This window comes from Asparagus officinalis, chromosome 4 (genome assembly GCF_001876935.1).
Source record: "Asparagus officinalis chromosome 4, Aspof.V1, whole genome shotgun sequence".
Classification (NCBI taxonomy): domain Eukaryota; kingdom Viridiplantae; phylum Streptophyta; class Magnoliopsida; order Asparagales; family Asparagaceae; genus Asparagus; species Asparagus officinalis.
Genome location: NC_033797.1, coordinates 98877683 through 98895071, shown reverse-complemented (window position 1 = coordinate 98895071; position 17389 = coordinate 98877683).

The following is a 17389-nucleotide window of genomic DNA, read 5'->3' as shown; positions in this document are numbered from 1 at the left end:
AAAGTTGAGATTTTGGGACCGTCTTGTGAGGCAAGAAGCGAGAAAAATGCGAGATCTATGACATTTGGTGACGAGGAGTCATTTCACATTAGTTTCAGAGGCTTGCGTACGTTATAAGGTAAGATAATCTACATCCAAACCCATCCCCATAGTGTTTAATGATTATAAAAGTGTTTAATCAATATTTTTATACTTAAGACTTAACCTAATAAGATAAAGACGAGATTTTTGATGATAAATCTTTACCTAATACTAGATCATTAGCTTTTCCTAATTGTTTATGATAGTATTATAATCATGATCATTAGGGGTCATTAAATTTTTATTTTTTGAACTTGATAATTATGTTTAACTAGTGTGTTAACCTAAAAAGAGATTTAGTTTTTGTTTTCATCATAGATTTTAGAAAATTGTTGCACGTGTGTAACATTTAACTAGAAATTTAAGATATCATATAAACTCCAAACTAAACAAAACTAGTGTCAAATAAAAGATATATGAACCTATTTTCTAAAATAGAAAATCATTCTAAGAAGAGTTTTTATAGAGAAAGATATACTCAATTTACTAATGATATGTTCTGAAGAAAACTACTGCATGTGTGTAACTTTTAACTGGAAATTTAAGATATCATATAAACTCCAAACTAAACTAAACCAGTGTTAAATGATAGCTATATGGATCTAGTTTCCAAAACCAAAAACTTTTCTTAAAAAGAGTTTGTTTAGATAAATATATGCTCAAGTTACTATTGATATATTCTGCAGAATCTACAGATATGCTGATTTAAAATAATTGATATATTACGTGAAGGTTTCTTTGAGTTTTCATATTAATTAATCATGATTAAATCCTAGGTTTGTGATAACTAAGTAATATAAACATGTTTAAATGGATTTTACCTATGTTCATGAGTAGTTTTTTTTCATGTGTTGATAATCACTTTGTTTACATATGAGATAATTGATGAAATTGTTTAATTAGGAAGTTAAACCGTAATTTGGAAGATATAATAATTTAATTTGATGATTCAGATAATTCCTGTTGCATATGCCAAGTGTAAAATCTCGTTTTAAGATCATGATATATACAATTGACATAAGCACTATTTGTGTATGAAAGAATATGTGTCTTGACAGAGTAGTCAACTACTAAGCTTAGTAGTCGGCTACTCGTGCTTAGTTGAGTATAATAGAAACTGTGTGTTTATAGAGTAGTTGACTAATGTTCTTAATAGTTGATTACTGGTACTGATATATATTATTACAGAGTCTGGATAGACTCAGTGTACTCAACTACTAAGCCTAGTAGTCGACTACTAATGTTGTTGCCTAAATTTTTATTTTGCATCTGTTTAAGATATGTTTGCGGGTTTCGAGCGGCACTTCTTTATATGTAAATTCACGAATAGTATAGTAGCGCACACATGAGTATCTTGAAAAGAATTATGATGGGTTTTGACCCGATTACTTTGAGAAATAGTTTAGTACATATTATACACACAACTACAGGATATCGTTAATGAGCTCAGTTCAGTACTACGGGGGTAGTGCGTCGATATTCTATTGGGACAGGCCATTGAGTCGGGTTTGGATGGTTTATTTAACAGTCCGTCCACACGAGGGTATGATGAGGCTTGTGAGTCGTACTTCTAGGATACCTATATGGTAGGCCATTCCGCACTCATATTATACACTGAGATCGCGCTAAGACTTATGAGCCGTGTATACTGATTAGGATACCTACAGGGTAGTCCCTTGTACATGATAATGCTAAGTATTAAAATCTTGCACGGAGTTACATTAAGATAGTTAAATGATAGCCCGAGTCATTGGCGAATGCCAGTTATGTTTTTGACTCACTGCTGAAATATATAACCCAGAGAATTTTGCATTTGAATGTACATAGGATTTGTGCCGGTATTCATTCTATCTTCCTAGTGACAGTGGGAGATATTATGAATATGATATGTTAATGTCTTTACTTTCTTTTACTGCTTTTCTTTAATTTTTAATTGGGATCAATAATTAACGATTCATAGTTTGAGACATATGATATATAAATGAGGGTTTCCTTGTTTGGATCATTTTGCTCGACGTACCAGTCTCGTGTTGTGGATTTCTAATTGTTAATTTTATTTAGATTGTTTATCTTTAGTTCGGTATTAATTTTTAGATGTTTACAATTCGGGATATATGGTATATACATGAGAGTTTTCTTATTTCGATTATTTCACTCGACGTACCAGTCTCGTATTGTGGATTTCTAATTGTTGATTTCATTTAGATTGTTTATCTTTAGTTTAGTATTAATGTTTAGATATTTATAATTTAGGACATATGGTATATACATGAGGGTTTCCTTATTTAGATTATTTTGCTCGATGTACTACATCTCGTATTGTAGGTGTCTAAATATTAATTCCATTAGATACAGGGGAAAATGATATAGATAGACTATGCTTAATGGATAGAGCCTCAACTCCATCTAGCAGCCCATCACCTGGGGGCGGATGGAGATGATCTTGCTATAGCGCTCTAATGCTCTTATTGTTATTATTTTTCTTCTAAAATTCTTTCAGGTAATTCGGAGTACCGAAGAGTTACAGGATGACGGAGTTCTTGCATAGTCATCATCACATGAGATTTATTAGAAGCTCCACTGTAGTTTTATATTTTTATTCAGACCTTATAATTTATTTCATAGTGTATATGTAGTGTGTCTTAGTACGATTTTAGTTGTTTTTTGTCGAGACATATTTATTTATTTTGGATATCAGATGTATTCTAGGTTGTTCATTAAGGCATGATTTATTTATGAGATACTTCTTTCTATATCATGTATATTGTAGTTATTTCCTTTCTTTTGCCTGTTTTGTATCTGTACTTTATTTTGATTCTACTTGAGGATATTATTGTGATTGCTAAAACTTGTTGTTACACAGCATAGGTGCATGGAAGGTTTGACATCTCTAGGTTCATCTTGGACTGCAGTCATGTGTGAAAATAGGGGTGTCACAGTTACCTTATTCAACTCAAGATAATCTATACATAAACACATGCTATCGTCCTTCTTCTCCACAAAGAGGACCGATGCTTCCCATGGAAAATGACTACGGTGAATAAAACCCTGAGATAATAACTCATCTAACTGAATCTGTATCTCCCTCATCTTGACAGGTGCCATACAATAAGGTGTCCGGGATATCAACCCTGTGCCTAGCTGCATCTCGATGCAAAACTCGACCTCTCTCACTGGAGGTAATCTAGGTATGTCCTAAAAGACATCCTGATACTCTGAGACGACTCCGGTCTCGCTCAAATCTATACCCCAATACTGCATTATCACCTCCTCGAGGTATGCCCAAAATGACTCCGTTTTCTGGTTAACCTATGAAGTTGCTACTATCTATTCAAACCCATCAAATGCTCCCAAGCTGATTGTCTTCGCAAAATAGTCTATACAAACGTGGTAGGAAGATAACCAATCCATACCAAGAATCACATCGAACTCGGATATACATGAAACGAACAAATCAACTATAAACTTAGACTCATCTAAGCTGATAATACATCTCCTACAAATACTCTCTAAGTGGGATGCCTCTCCCAATGGAGTAGAAACCGACAAAGGAATGTCTAGGGAATGAGTAACTAACTGAAGACTATCCATGATAGCATAAATAGATAAAAAGGTATGCGAAGTTCCTATACCAAAAAGATACAAGTTAGGAAGGAGTTCACCAAGAATGTACATTCCACTACGGTTCTGTTCTCATCATGATTACATGGTTCATTGCAAAAACTTAACCGAACACTGTGGTCTGCTGCGCTGAAGGCTCTGCAGTATATGAAACTATCTAACTATGAGGTAACTCCTGAATAGCATGCATCTGATGCTCAATCCTTGAAGTCAATGGTGGTGACTTAAATTTCCACTGTTGGCCATACCCGCGGCCCTACGACTGCTGACTCTGGCCTCTGCCCTGCTGGCCTCTTGCTTGTGACTTGTGATGATCTCTCGCCCTATGTCCAATCTTGTTGTACCCTGAATCTTGCGTTGTCTCCGCGCTCTCTATTACGGTTGTGATTTCTGACCCTTGCTCTGCTGACTTCCCGTTAATGCACCACGACACTCTGTGGCTCTATGACCGAATTTGTGGTAGTGAAAATATGCATCTACAAATTCACGCTGCTTTGAAGCCGTTTGATCTGGTTGTCCCTTCAGACTAGAACTACACTGTTGTTGCTGATTACTTAGCTAAGATTCACTCTACTGCTGGGGTCCTCCAGGTCCTGTGAATGTTCTCTTGTTCTTGCTCTTATCTCCAAACTGTTCTGTCTTAAGGCTTTCTTCTTGCCTTGTAGCTCCGATGGTAGCTGGGGTTGGCGTAGCTCCTAATAACGCCTTTGTAATAGGTACTGTGGGTGCAACTGGTGATAGAACTTTAGATGATGATATTGCTGGTGGAATCTTGTTGGCCATTAGCTCCTCTAGGGTTGCTATTCTAGCTGCAGTTGGTGCAATGATATCAATCAACTACTTTGGAGCCTGCTGCGGCTCAGGCTCTGAATTAGCTTGCCCTGTTCATCCTGACATCTATAATTTTAGAAATGGATCTTATAAGACACAGTAAATAAGGTCTCAAACATATATAACATAACATATAGCCATAGAAAAATTATATCACATGTTTTTTTTCACGCAAATACTTTTTAATTAAAGTTAGGTAGTCATAAAAAAATCAAATTTTTTGAGATATATGTATATAACGTCCTCACTCATTCTAGGAATTGCTAGCGGACTCTATATACGATCCCTAGGAAACTTTATCCTACCTCAATGACTCGACACAGGATGATCCCAAGGATACTGGAACTAGAGTTCTGATATCAACTGTGATGCCCCCGGGTTTACACAAGGTTGCAGTCTAAGGTAAAACCAATGATATCAAACATGCCATGCACCCATACTGTGCAACGACATGTTTTACCATCACAGAAATATCTCTCTAGTGGAATCAAATAAGACAACACAAGTACAAGCAGATATAAAAGAGATAAAAACAAAAAATAGAACAAAGAATTAAATGATAAATCTCCAGATAATCATGTCTTAACAGATATAAAAGAAAATATGTCCCACAATCTGATACAAATGATCCAAAAATCTCAACTACAATAGTCAACTAAAAAGTTCATAAGCACTCTTAGCTCTCAAAATGAAATGCAAGTCCAATAATTAATTAAAAACAAAACTAAACATCTATGGAGCAGAAACTACTATAAATAACTGACAGCGACTATGCTGAAAGTCCATCAACCTGCGGCTCTCTGAAACTCTGTTCCACGACCTGAAAAGAAGTGAAATCAATAGCATCAGAGCGCTAGCAAGATCATCTCTATCCGTCCCTAGGAAAATGGCTACTAAGCATGATGGAGGCTCTACCTATAAGTGCATAGTCTACCTAGATCATTTTACCTTGTACTATATAAAATTTATGTTTAGAAATTTACAACACAAGACTAATACGTCAAGCGAAATAATCCAAACAAGGAAATCCTCATGTATATACCATGTGTCTCAAGTCATAAATTTCTAAATATAAATTCTAACTAAGAAATAATAAAAGAAAGTAATACGGGAAATACCACGTCAACCATCTTCGAGAATATCATTTAACTCCTCATACTACCCTTAGTAGGCAAAATTGATATCGATACACTATCCCGCGTAACAAAGTTGTGAAATACTTTCACAATAGATAATACCAAGAGAATGTCAATAATCACCTACACTTAAGTTATCATCAAATTTATCAAATCGTCATTCTCTGGAATTCTTCAACTCATCGCACCCCTATGTGGACTGATAAATAGGTATATCAACTCATCACACCCCGTGTGGACTGGTAAATAGGTATATCAACCTTTGCACATAACCATGCAGACCGATAAATAGGTATATCAACCTCTGTGCATAAGCATACGGACTGGTAAAAGGAGTGAAGTCCATTGCGGTCTCATTACGGTCATGACGGACGCACTCAGAGTGTAGTTTTTCCGTGGTCTAGTTGTAGGTCCCAACTAACCCCATCCAACTAATCGTAAATATAATATTCTGTAATAGTCGTTACCCGTAATGATTGCAAACTATTTGTCTATCCCGAACAATGGATTTATACGTACTCAATCTCTGTACGTATACCCTCCAAAATATGCATAAATATCCACATATAACTTGAACTACATGCTCGCACAACGAACCCACGTGCATGGAACCAAAATCACAATTTGAACCTGTTCAATCGATTGATAAAAAGTTTCCGTCGACTGATCGGGTTGTTCATAGAAACAATGCACACACGAGCCCATCAGTTGACTAATGATTGCCATCAGTCGACTAGTGACCTCCCGTTAGTCAACTGATGGCAACATCAGTTGACTGAACAGATCAAAATTTCACAGTTTAAGATTTTGCTTGTTTTTCTTCAAAGCTCGGTTTTTTTTAACTTATATGAATAAAACTTAATTCAATACTCATGAATACTTAACCATACGTTCGTTTAAACAAGATGGTATCACATAGATGCATGAATCTAGAGTTTAAAATTCAAATTAACTAAATCTTGTTTTACTCGGCAAATTAGTGCATATGAACCAAATTAAAGCATAAACTAATATGTTAAAATAACTCTAATGATCATGATCATGTATACTAATCAATTATAGAATTATTCTAGTGTTTATCGCTCTGATTTAAGATTTAAACATCATAAATTAGATTCTAAGATATTAGATTAACTTTAAGCATGAAAATTATCATAATTAACACATAAAACTTTATTTTTAAACTAGGGAAAGAAAGATTTGGATAGAGGTGATCTTGCCTTATTATGTGCACAACCCTTTGAAACAAACAGCAAATGATCCCTTGACGCCAAACGTCACAAATTCCGTCTTCTCCTCACTTTTCGCCTCATGAAACTCTCCGAAGAACTTAAATTTTTGGCTAGGGTTTAAGAGAGGAGGAGAGGGGATGCTAGGGTTTGGAAACTTGAAGAAAATATATGTTTTTCGTGACAAATACATCAATATATAGGTAGGAACCCAAATACAAATAGCTCAAAACCCGAAACCCGAAATAGAAAACCCAGTCAGACTAGGAAGATAGTCTTCGGTACTTTAGCTGTAATTTTTTCTTTTGACCTCGGAATGAGGTGATTTAAGATGCGTTGGAAAGCTATTGAAGAGACCTATAACCTTTGTCTTTTGAGTTTTTACAGATTCAAATTGTATTGGTGTATAATGCATATATACTCTTAACTAATTATTTTTCCAGATTCGAATTGCATTGGTGTATAATGCATATATACTCTTAATTAATCTCAAATTAATTTCGAACAAAATCATTCATCCATAGATGATATTTATTATAATTAGAACTCATTTATCAATATATAAATCATACTATTCTTTCAAAATTCATGAGGTTTTACACAGAGCAGTTCTTCGGTTGACTGATAAACAGTGTCGGTCGACCGAAAAACATGTACTGCCCAGTTTTGAACAGAAATTTTGATTTTCATAGGAGCTTTAAAAATAGTAAATAAATTCCAAAAATTATAAAACTTGGGGAAATGATTATTCTGATGAAAATAAACATGTTAGAAAGAGAATTTTGTAAATATCATTTCCCAATTATGAAAACTTACTATTTTGCAAAACGGTCAAAAATACAGTTTTATAAGTGTGTGTATTTGATCCCCAAATACTTTAAAAGTAATCTACTTTATTTCTTGCCTACATTATAATCTAGAGAGAAAATAAAAATACAAATACCGCTCACAAATATATACAAATCTTGAGACTCGATATTTGCTAACTTGATGATGAAGCTCTTCTTATATGTATCATACTTAAAAGCTCTTCTTCATCAACATGCCTCCACCTCCATGAATATGATCATTTTAAGCTTGAATCCATCCATCCTTCTATGATGGCACTATATTGCTTGATAAAATATATCCTGCGTAATATCACTCAACAAGCATTTAGCACCAATAATGGGGTTTGTAAATCATCATCAAAACACGAGACCTAACATTAGGATCCTTACAGGATTATATCATGATTTTAATATTTCAAACATTAAGAACTTTAACTAAGCTACTACTTTATCGCAAGATGACAGGAATAAGGATTAATGTATATATAACTATTGTCCTAACACATGAATGGAAATGATAGAATCCTATAAACTAGCTCAAACAAATGAAAAATAAAAAAATTAAAACAATCTATTTTCTTAAACTGAGGGCGTGCACTTGGAGGTTGTCTGCATGCACTCACCCCATTGCTATGTTAGCTAAGTTGTAACAGCAGAATAAAAAATAAATTAAAAATTTATTCTTAAAATTGCTGCTTGGCGCGTGTGCTAATTTTTGGGTGTATGTGTCCAAAAATTGTAATCCAAAATGCTCTGGAATATTTTACTAAGCATGTGCTCAGTATGATATCCACGAGTTTCCAAACATTTATTTACCCTTAACTTCCTCATTTCCAAACCAAATTAAAAGATAACTTCAACTTAAGTTTTCTACTACCAAGAAGAATTATTTGATCAAGTTTCACATCAATTAACCATGTATATCCAAAATTACCATTAGAACTCTCGAGCTCGCAATCCAAACCAAAAATGTGGAAAACCCCTTATCCACACAACTAAAAATTATCCAAAACCCATCCAAGATTGTAGAGTTACTAAAAGCTCATGAAAAATCTTATCAAAACATGGCTCAAATTATCTAGCTTGTAAAGTTATCATTAATCTACAATAATGACTCCTTCTCCTTGAAAAGATTATGGATTGGGATCTATCTCTTAGAGAAATCCTTCCCTTGATTAAATCCCATGACATTGCAAATATACTTCTTTTGAAATATATCTTATATCAAAAGAAAGAGGAGAGCAAGCTCTCCAAAACTCATAATTTGATATTTCTAAAGTAATAATATTTGATCAAGAAAATAATTACCTTGTGTGTTCATGTAATCCTCTCTTTAGCCTCCAAGACCAATAATATTAGCCCTAACAAATGAGTGGGAGAAAGTTGAGGTCTTTATATCATGGTCTAATTAGAGGATTTGGTCAAATGAGACTCTATCCAATTGGATCCAACCCAATAAGCTTATTTGGTATAATAACTCATTAACCACTTTGCCTTATGGCTTAAACCGTTATGAAGTGTGACGTCCTTGGTTTCACACAAGGCTGCAGTTCAAGGTGAACCTAAGAATATTAAACCTATCATGCACTCATATTGTGCAATAACACATTTCATCATCATAGTAATACCTCTCTAGTGGAATCAAACAACAGGTGTAGGTACAAAACAAGCAAATGAAGGTAATAATGTAATAAATATGATATATAAAACAGAGATATCTGGAAATAGTCAATGATCATGTTCCCAACTGGAATAAATAAAATACAACTAATGCTGGAACAAATGTAAAATATCTCAATACATAGAGTCAATGGAAATGCTACTAAAGCACTCTGCCTTTCCAAAAATGTAATATAACTCTAATTTTTTAAAAATAAAAAATAAACTACTGTGGAGCATTAATAACTACTAATGTAAATAAAGATAGAGACTAAGCTAAAACTCCATCAATCTACGACTCTCCGTGCGTCTAAATCGCCGCTTGAAAAGAGAGGAAACAATGAACGTCAAAGCGCTAGAGAGATCATCTCCACCACCCCTAGGGGGAGGGGGTAGGAGTATATATAAAAATAAGTTTATACATATAAATAGAAAACCATCTATCCTGAACTAAAAGGAGATTGAGATTTAGAAATCCATAACACGAGAATTAGTACGTCGAGCAAAATAATCCAAACAAGAAAACACTCATGTATATACCATGTCTCAAATTATTAATCGCTAAATCCCAACTCTAGAGTCCTAGGCATGAAATAGTATATAAAAGAAGACAAGTCCAGACCTCAACAATACAAGTCACATCAAATCCTCATACTACCCTCGGGTAGTTGGAACAGTCATAAAGAATATCATCTGATACATTCATCTCGCATAGAATAGGCATTGTATGATAACCTCAGTATATACCCTACTCTCACGTAACTAACAGGGAATCATGAATGAAACATGTGTGGTTCTCTATCTAGAAATATAATAATGCACATGGGGTGAAGTCTACCGCGGTCTCATTGTAATATACCAACTAACACACCCTGAGTGTAGTCCCCCGTGGTCTCATTACAGAGTGCCAACTATCCCACTCGGTAATGATGCACAATGGAGTGTAGTATGCTGCGGTCTCATTACAACATACCAACTAAACACCTGAGCGTAGTCTATCGCGGTCTTATTGCGATATACCAACTAAGACACTCAAGCATACAACTAGCATGAGATGCAATATATATGTGTCACTGTCTTTTATGATAAATCTCGAGAATATATGTTACTCACCTCTATCGCTCGTGAGAACGTAACCCTAAAACATATACTTCAATGTCCAAACACGTATCTCGTTGTGCAGACCCGAACTTCATATTCACGATTAACTTACGTATCAATCAAACAACAAACATAGTACAACATAGATTAGTCAACCGAAAATAACTTTTTGGTTGACTAAAACATGTGCACAAATATGCACATGCAAATTAATAGGGATTGGTCGACCAACTCATTCACTTCGATCGACTGACCAGAGCACAAACAGAATACATGTTTTAATTTTTGGTTTTTGATCTACAATGCTACAAATTGCTAATTTTTCATGAAGACACATAAAATAAATCTTATTTAATGTGATTAGAGTTCAGTTATCTACATGAAACACAATCATAATATCTAGTTAAATTGTCTAAACCCTAACATGTTCATATTCATCAAAAACATCATGGAAACCAATAAAGCTCAATGAAAACTCATAATAAATTTTATTTTAGATCTTAAATTTACATTAGAGAATTAGTTTATAACTTTTTAAAGCAAAAAAGATTGAATTTTTATATCATATACTATACGAGAACAATATTCATACTTAAACTAGATTTAAGGCTCAATAAAAACCAAATAAAACTCAATAAAAATTAATTAAAAACAGAGATGTGATTGGAGGAGATGAAACTCACCTCAAAACACTACTAGAAAACCTAAGGATTCAAGAAAACAAGTTCTCCATCGCCATGCCGACAATCTCGCCCTCTTCTCGGTATTTGCTTCACAAACCTCTCAAAATTCACCACAAATATACTCTAGAGTTTTTGATAGGAGAGGGTGGCTGCTAGGGTTCACAAATCTAATGTAAAAGATAATTTTTTAGTGTGTTTACATATATATATACACAGGTAAACGTGAAACAAACCAATCTGACCCGAAACAGGAAACCCAGTTAGACTGGGAATATAGTCATTGGTATTTTAGCTATAATCTTTTTGTCCAATCTTAAAATGAGGTGATTTAAGACGTCTCGGAAAAATATTGAAGTGACCTACAACTTTTGTCTTTTGAGTTTTGACAAATTCAAATTACATTGGTGTGTAATGCATATATACTCTTAATTGGTTGTTTTTTCAGATTCAAATTGCATCGGTGTATAATGCATATATACTCTTCATTGGTCTCAAAACAATTACTATCATGCTCATTCATTATTAAATAATATTTGTCATAATATAACTTATTTAATACTATTCACCCTAGTATTTTTTTAAAAAAAATTACGGGGTTATACATGAAGAACTAAAATTCACATTTGAAACCCAAAAGTCCAATTTAACCAAACTATAAAACAAAATTTTAATTATCATTCGAAGAAAAGGCATGCGACATGTGTCAAGATCATAGAAATCTAGGAAAATAAACAGTTCAAATTTTACTCGATCAGAATCTATGATCAAAATTTATTTAGTAGGGCTAAGGTCCTTACATCATACATCCCCTAAAAAAAATTCATACTTGAAATTCAAATAACAAGATGGTGATGGAAAAGAAAAAAAAGATACCTCCTAATTGAAAAGATGCGGATAACAAATACGTGTCTCCTCTTCTCTCCCCTAAGGCCTTATCGGTACAGTTCAGATCTTAAGAGAATAAGATGAGTAGAATACTATGATTCTTTAGGATCTCCTTGCTCTTGTTTATAATAGCGATGGGCTCTACACAAAACAAAATACTATCTTGAACAAGCTCAATGATGACCATGACATGACCATCTCCAGAATTGTATCGTCAAAGTTGAGAAACATGAAAAATATCATGCACACACGCAAAAGAAGGTAACAACACTAAATGATAGGCTACTTCTTTGATAAACTTCGAGACATCAAACGTACCCACATTTCTAAGACTTAAATTCCCTCTCACTCAAAAATATATCACCCATTATGATGGTAAAATCTTTAATAACACATGGTTGCCCTCCTTAAAATCAAAGAGTCTTTGTCCTGTGTTTGCCTAGCTTTTCTGGTGATCTTAGGCTCTCTTCAAAGTTTTCTTACCACTTGGATTTTGTCCACTATCTGGATCACCATGTACGAGCCCAACATTCTTCTTTCTCTAACCTCATCCCAACAAACCAATGATCTGCATCTACGACCATACAACCATCTCAATGCTAGATTGAAAACTGTTGCTCTATGCAAATTTTATAAGATGTATATAAGAGTCCCATGATCCTCCAAAATCAATCATGCATGCTCTCAGTATGTCCTCCATTATCTGAATGTCATGCTCAGATTGGTCGTCAACTACCGGTGGTATTTTCAAACTAAAGCATAGATTGGTGCCTAGCTTGGCTTTAGCTCTTGTCAGAGGTGAGATAAGAAATGGTATTCTTGTCAAATAATAAACTAAGAGGTACTCTAAAAAGATGAACAATCTCCTACATGTATCACTCCAAAAGCTAGTTGGTAGGCTGCCCAGCTTTGAATGGTAAGAAGTGTGTCATCTTGATCAATTGATCCACGATGATCCACACTGCATTAATACCTTTGGATTCTTAGGTAATGCTATCATGAAATCCATGTTAATAAGCTCTCATTTCCACTACAGAATGGGTAACAACTACAGTAGACCCCCTAGTCTCCGATGTTTGCCCTTAACTTGCTAACAAGTTATGCACTCGGCAATTTTCTTCTTCATGCCGCCCACAAGAATCCTAGGCCAAGATCACGATACATCTTGGCATCACCTATATGTATGATATATAATGAGGTATGAAATTCAATCAAAAGCTCCTTCCAGATATCTCCTTCTAGCACGTATAAATGGTCTTCACACATCAATGTCCCATCTCTTGAATGCGTAAGTCTATTCTCTTCCCATCCTCAACTAACTTCTTTAATTCCTAGTTCCTCTCATCACTAGGTCACCCTAACTAGATCATCTCCACTAGATAGAAGTTAATCTAGAATGCCATTAATTGTCATCCTACATGTAGAGGCAATACTTCAACCATCAACTGAGAGAATTTTGTGGCCAAATCTTCCTAAGATATGATCACCCACAACTTTGGGTTTTCACCCACAACTTTGGGTTTCTACTCAACGCATCGGGTTGTATATTAACTTTTCTTGGATCATACTCTAGAACTATATTTTAATCTATTAACAACTCTAACCATGTACTCTACTTCATGTGAAGCTCCTTCTGGGTGAGTACGTACTTCAAGCCCTTATGGTTGATGAAGACTCAAACTTGTTCATCCAATAGGTAATGTCTTCAAGTCTTCAAAGTGAAAATGATAGCGGCCAAATCCAAATCATGAGTGACATAATTCCTCTCGTGAGGCTTCAACTGTCTTGAGGCATGAGCAATCAATTTAAAATTTTATACATATTCTAGTCCCTTACTTGATGCATCACTAAGAATGACACGACTTCCTGATCCATCTGGAACAGTTAGGATAGGGGCAATGATCAATCTCTTCTTCAACTCTTTAAAAGGAAAAGAAAGAAATTAAAAGGAAAAGGGAAAAAAAATCCTAACTTACTTATGTAGGAATCGCGGTTGTACTTAGAGCATATAAACATGCTTTAAACCCTTAGGTTACCCTAGAGGATGAGTTATAGTCTCATGAGGATTTGCAGTGAATATACCCATGAAATTCGATTAACTTGTTAATTTAAAGAAGTTAGTGAATAATTAATTTAATTGATATATTTAAATATTCTAATTGAAGTTAATTTTTTTACAAAAAAATGTTTATGTATAACTCCAAGGCAAATTTATTAGAAAATCTTTTTCATTATAGTTATACAAAACCCAGTCTAACTTAGAAAATTAATTTAAATGTTTTAAAAAAAACATGCTGACTCTTTGTTTTAAATAATTTTTAAGGCTCTTAATTAAAATTATTTTTCAAGAACATAAATACAAATATAATTATATATAAAAACATTGTTAGTATTTTTTCTTTACTCTTTATCCCTTGATGATTTTGTTCTACTTCATCGCGCTTTTTAAGTGACCATTTAACTAGTTTTGGGCCAATAAACCCCAACCTAGTTGGGCTAAGGTCATTAAGCATGAAAATACTCATTGGGCTTAATTATTCGGTCAACTTAGGCTTATGAGATAGAACCATCCTGAGTTTCAAGAAAGTTATTATTTGTGCCCATGTTTCACACTCTTCTTTTGTAAAGTTGTGTGTGTGTGTGTGTGTGTGTGTGTGTGTGTGTGTGTGTGTGTGTGTGTTATGAGATAGAACCATCCTGAGTTTCAAGAAAGTTATTATTTGTGCCCATGTTTCACACTCTTCTTTTGTAAAGTTGTGTGTGTGTGTGTGTGTGTGTGTGTGTGTGTGTGTGTGTGTGTATGTGTACATATATCTTGAAAAATATTTAGATCAAGACAAATTGAAATATTATTTTTAACTCTAAGCTAAGCATGAAAAAATTTCATTACTCTAATTAAAAGTTTGAGTTAAGACTTAAGCAAAGTATACTACTTTTAAAATTATTTCTTAAGAAATTTATTTAGAGTTATCATAAAAGGTGAAATTAAGTACAAAACTAACTATGGATTAGAAAATTTAAAATTTATCAAATAGATCAAATTTTAATCACATCTATTAAGTTGGCAAGTGACACTATTTTTATAAAATAGGAAAAAAATGATAATAAAAGAATTGTAAGATAAAGAGGAAAAATAACTAAGACAAAGATGAAAATTGACTAGTCCTTACCGCCATACCTAAATTTTTACATTGTCCTTGATGTAATTTCTATGATGCACAAAGTAAAGCAGATGAGAAATGAAGCACTTTCATTTGTTCGGTCGACCTAGAACAATGATGAAATGATAAAATCTGCAATTTTCTTTGGTATGAGGAGGATGAAGTCAAAAAAGTATTCTTTTCTTTTTTTCGTTTTTCAAAAAACAATTTATAGATTTTTTCATACCATTTTTCACATTTTTTTCATTTTTTCCTTTTTTTCCATTAAGTTTTTCCTTTTTTTCCAAAAGAACATGAAACTCGCAAATGAGAGAAAAATAAATTCTTTTTATTAAATGTTCTATTATGAGATAAACAGTGAAGATGTAGAATAACAGATTGAATATAAAAAGCTTGTACTCTACATCAAATGCTATCTTATTGCTAAAAATTCTACCTTGAATTTTAAAAAAGTCCAAGATAATGAACTCAAAAAAGTGCTTAAATTCAGTGTATTCTGAAGGTTTCAATAAATTCTGCAGCAATTGAAGGTAGGTATCAATAGTGTCATGCATTTTGAATTTCTGATTGAACTTAGATTCTTTATTTATGAAATTTTGTCTTGTCACAACCGTTTCTTCTTTAAAAATTTCCTCAACTCTAAGATTTATGGTTGAGGTATAAAAATTTAGTTGTTGTTTATTTTCTAGGATCCTAAGTTCATCCATAAATAGTTCTTCAAAATTAACATCAGATAAACCTGTATCGAACACAATTCCTTTGTTCTGGAAGACCAAATATGATCCTACTGCTTCTAACATCTTCAGTTCCATACCAAAAATTTCTTCAAAATTTAGATCTAACTCATCCTCTTCTTCTACCTCCTAAAGGTAATTTATTTCTTGAGGCTGATTACTTGGGTGGTTCGTTGTATTAAAAATATTGATACCAGCAGTCATATTTCCAAAGGATAGCTTCATTTGACTAGTTCTACAGTTAATTAGAGTATTAGAAATTGATATGAATAGTCTTCTTAGAATGACAGGTATTTGTCCTTTGAGATTAGAAATAGGCTGTGTTTCTAACACTATAAAATCCACTGGATAAATGAAATCCTTAACCCTGATCAAAACATCCTCTATCTCACCAGTAGGGACTTTGAGAGATCTATTAGCTAACTGTAAGGTGCATCTAGTTGGTTTGAGTTCTCTTACACCTAGTTGCTGGTAGACCGAATAGGAAAGCAAATAGACACATGCCCCTAAGTCTAAAAGTGTCTTATCAATGATGATATTTGCAATAAAACATGAGACGATAGGACAACCTAGATCCTTATGTTTCAAAGGTATGGGCTTTAAGAGTATTTCACTGATATTAGCAGCAAGAAAAACTTTCTTTGGAACATTTATTGTTCTTTTCTTAGTACATAAATCTTGCGAGAATTTTGTAGAAGAGAAATTTGTTCAATTACATCTAAGAGAGGAATGTTCACCTTAACTTGTTTAAAAGCTTCTAGGATCTTCTTCACCTGAGGTAAGTACTTCCTATGCCTGAGTCTATATGGGAAAGGAGTAACTATAGGCATCTAAAATTGCCTATGAGATCCCACACGCAGCTCGAAACGGAGAGTGGACGAGTTAAGAAGTGTTATCCAATCGGCCGCTATGCACGCTTGTCAGCTTGCAAATGTCTGTTAGCTTGCACGCGTCGGTCAGCTCGCGCGCGTCGGTCAGCACGCGCATGTCAATCAGCTCGCACGCGTCGGTCAACTAAAAGTGACCGAACATGCTCGTCAGTCAGCTTGCGCGTGTCGGTCAGCTCGTGCATGTCAATCAGCTCACGCGTGTCGGTCAGCACGTGCACGTCGATCAGCTCACGCATGTCGGTCAACTCAAAGTGATCGAACACGCTCGTCAATCAGCTCGCACGCGTCGGTCAAACGCGTGCATGTTAATCTTTTCGCGTGCGTAAATTAGCTCGTGCACATTGGTCAAACGCTCGCACGTTAATCAACTCACGCATGTTAGTCAACGCGCGCACGAGTGATCAAACACGCTTGTCAAGCAGCCCCAAGTGACCGACGCGTTCGTCGGTCAGAGGAGTACAAGCCAACGAGTCGAACAAAGATGCAAAACGAAAAAAAAGATAACAAAAGAATGCCCAAGTGCCAAACTGTCCCATGCGGCGGTAGGG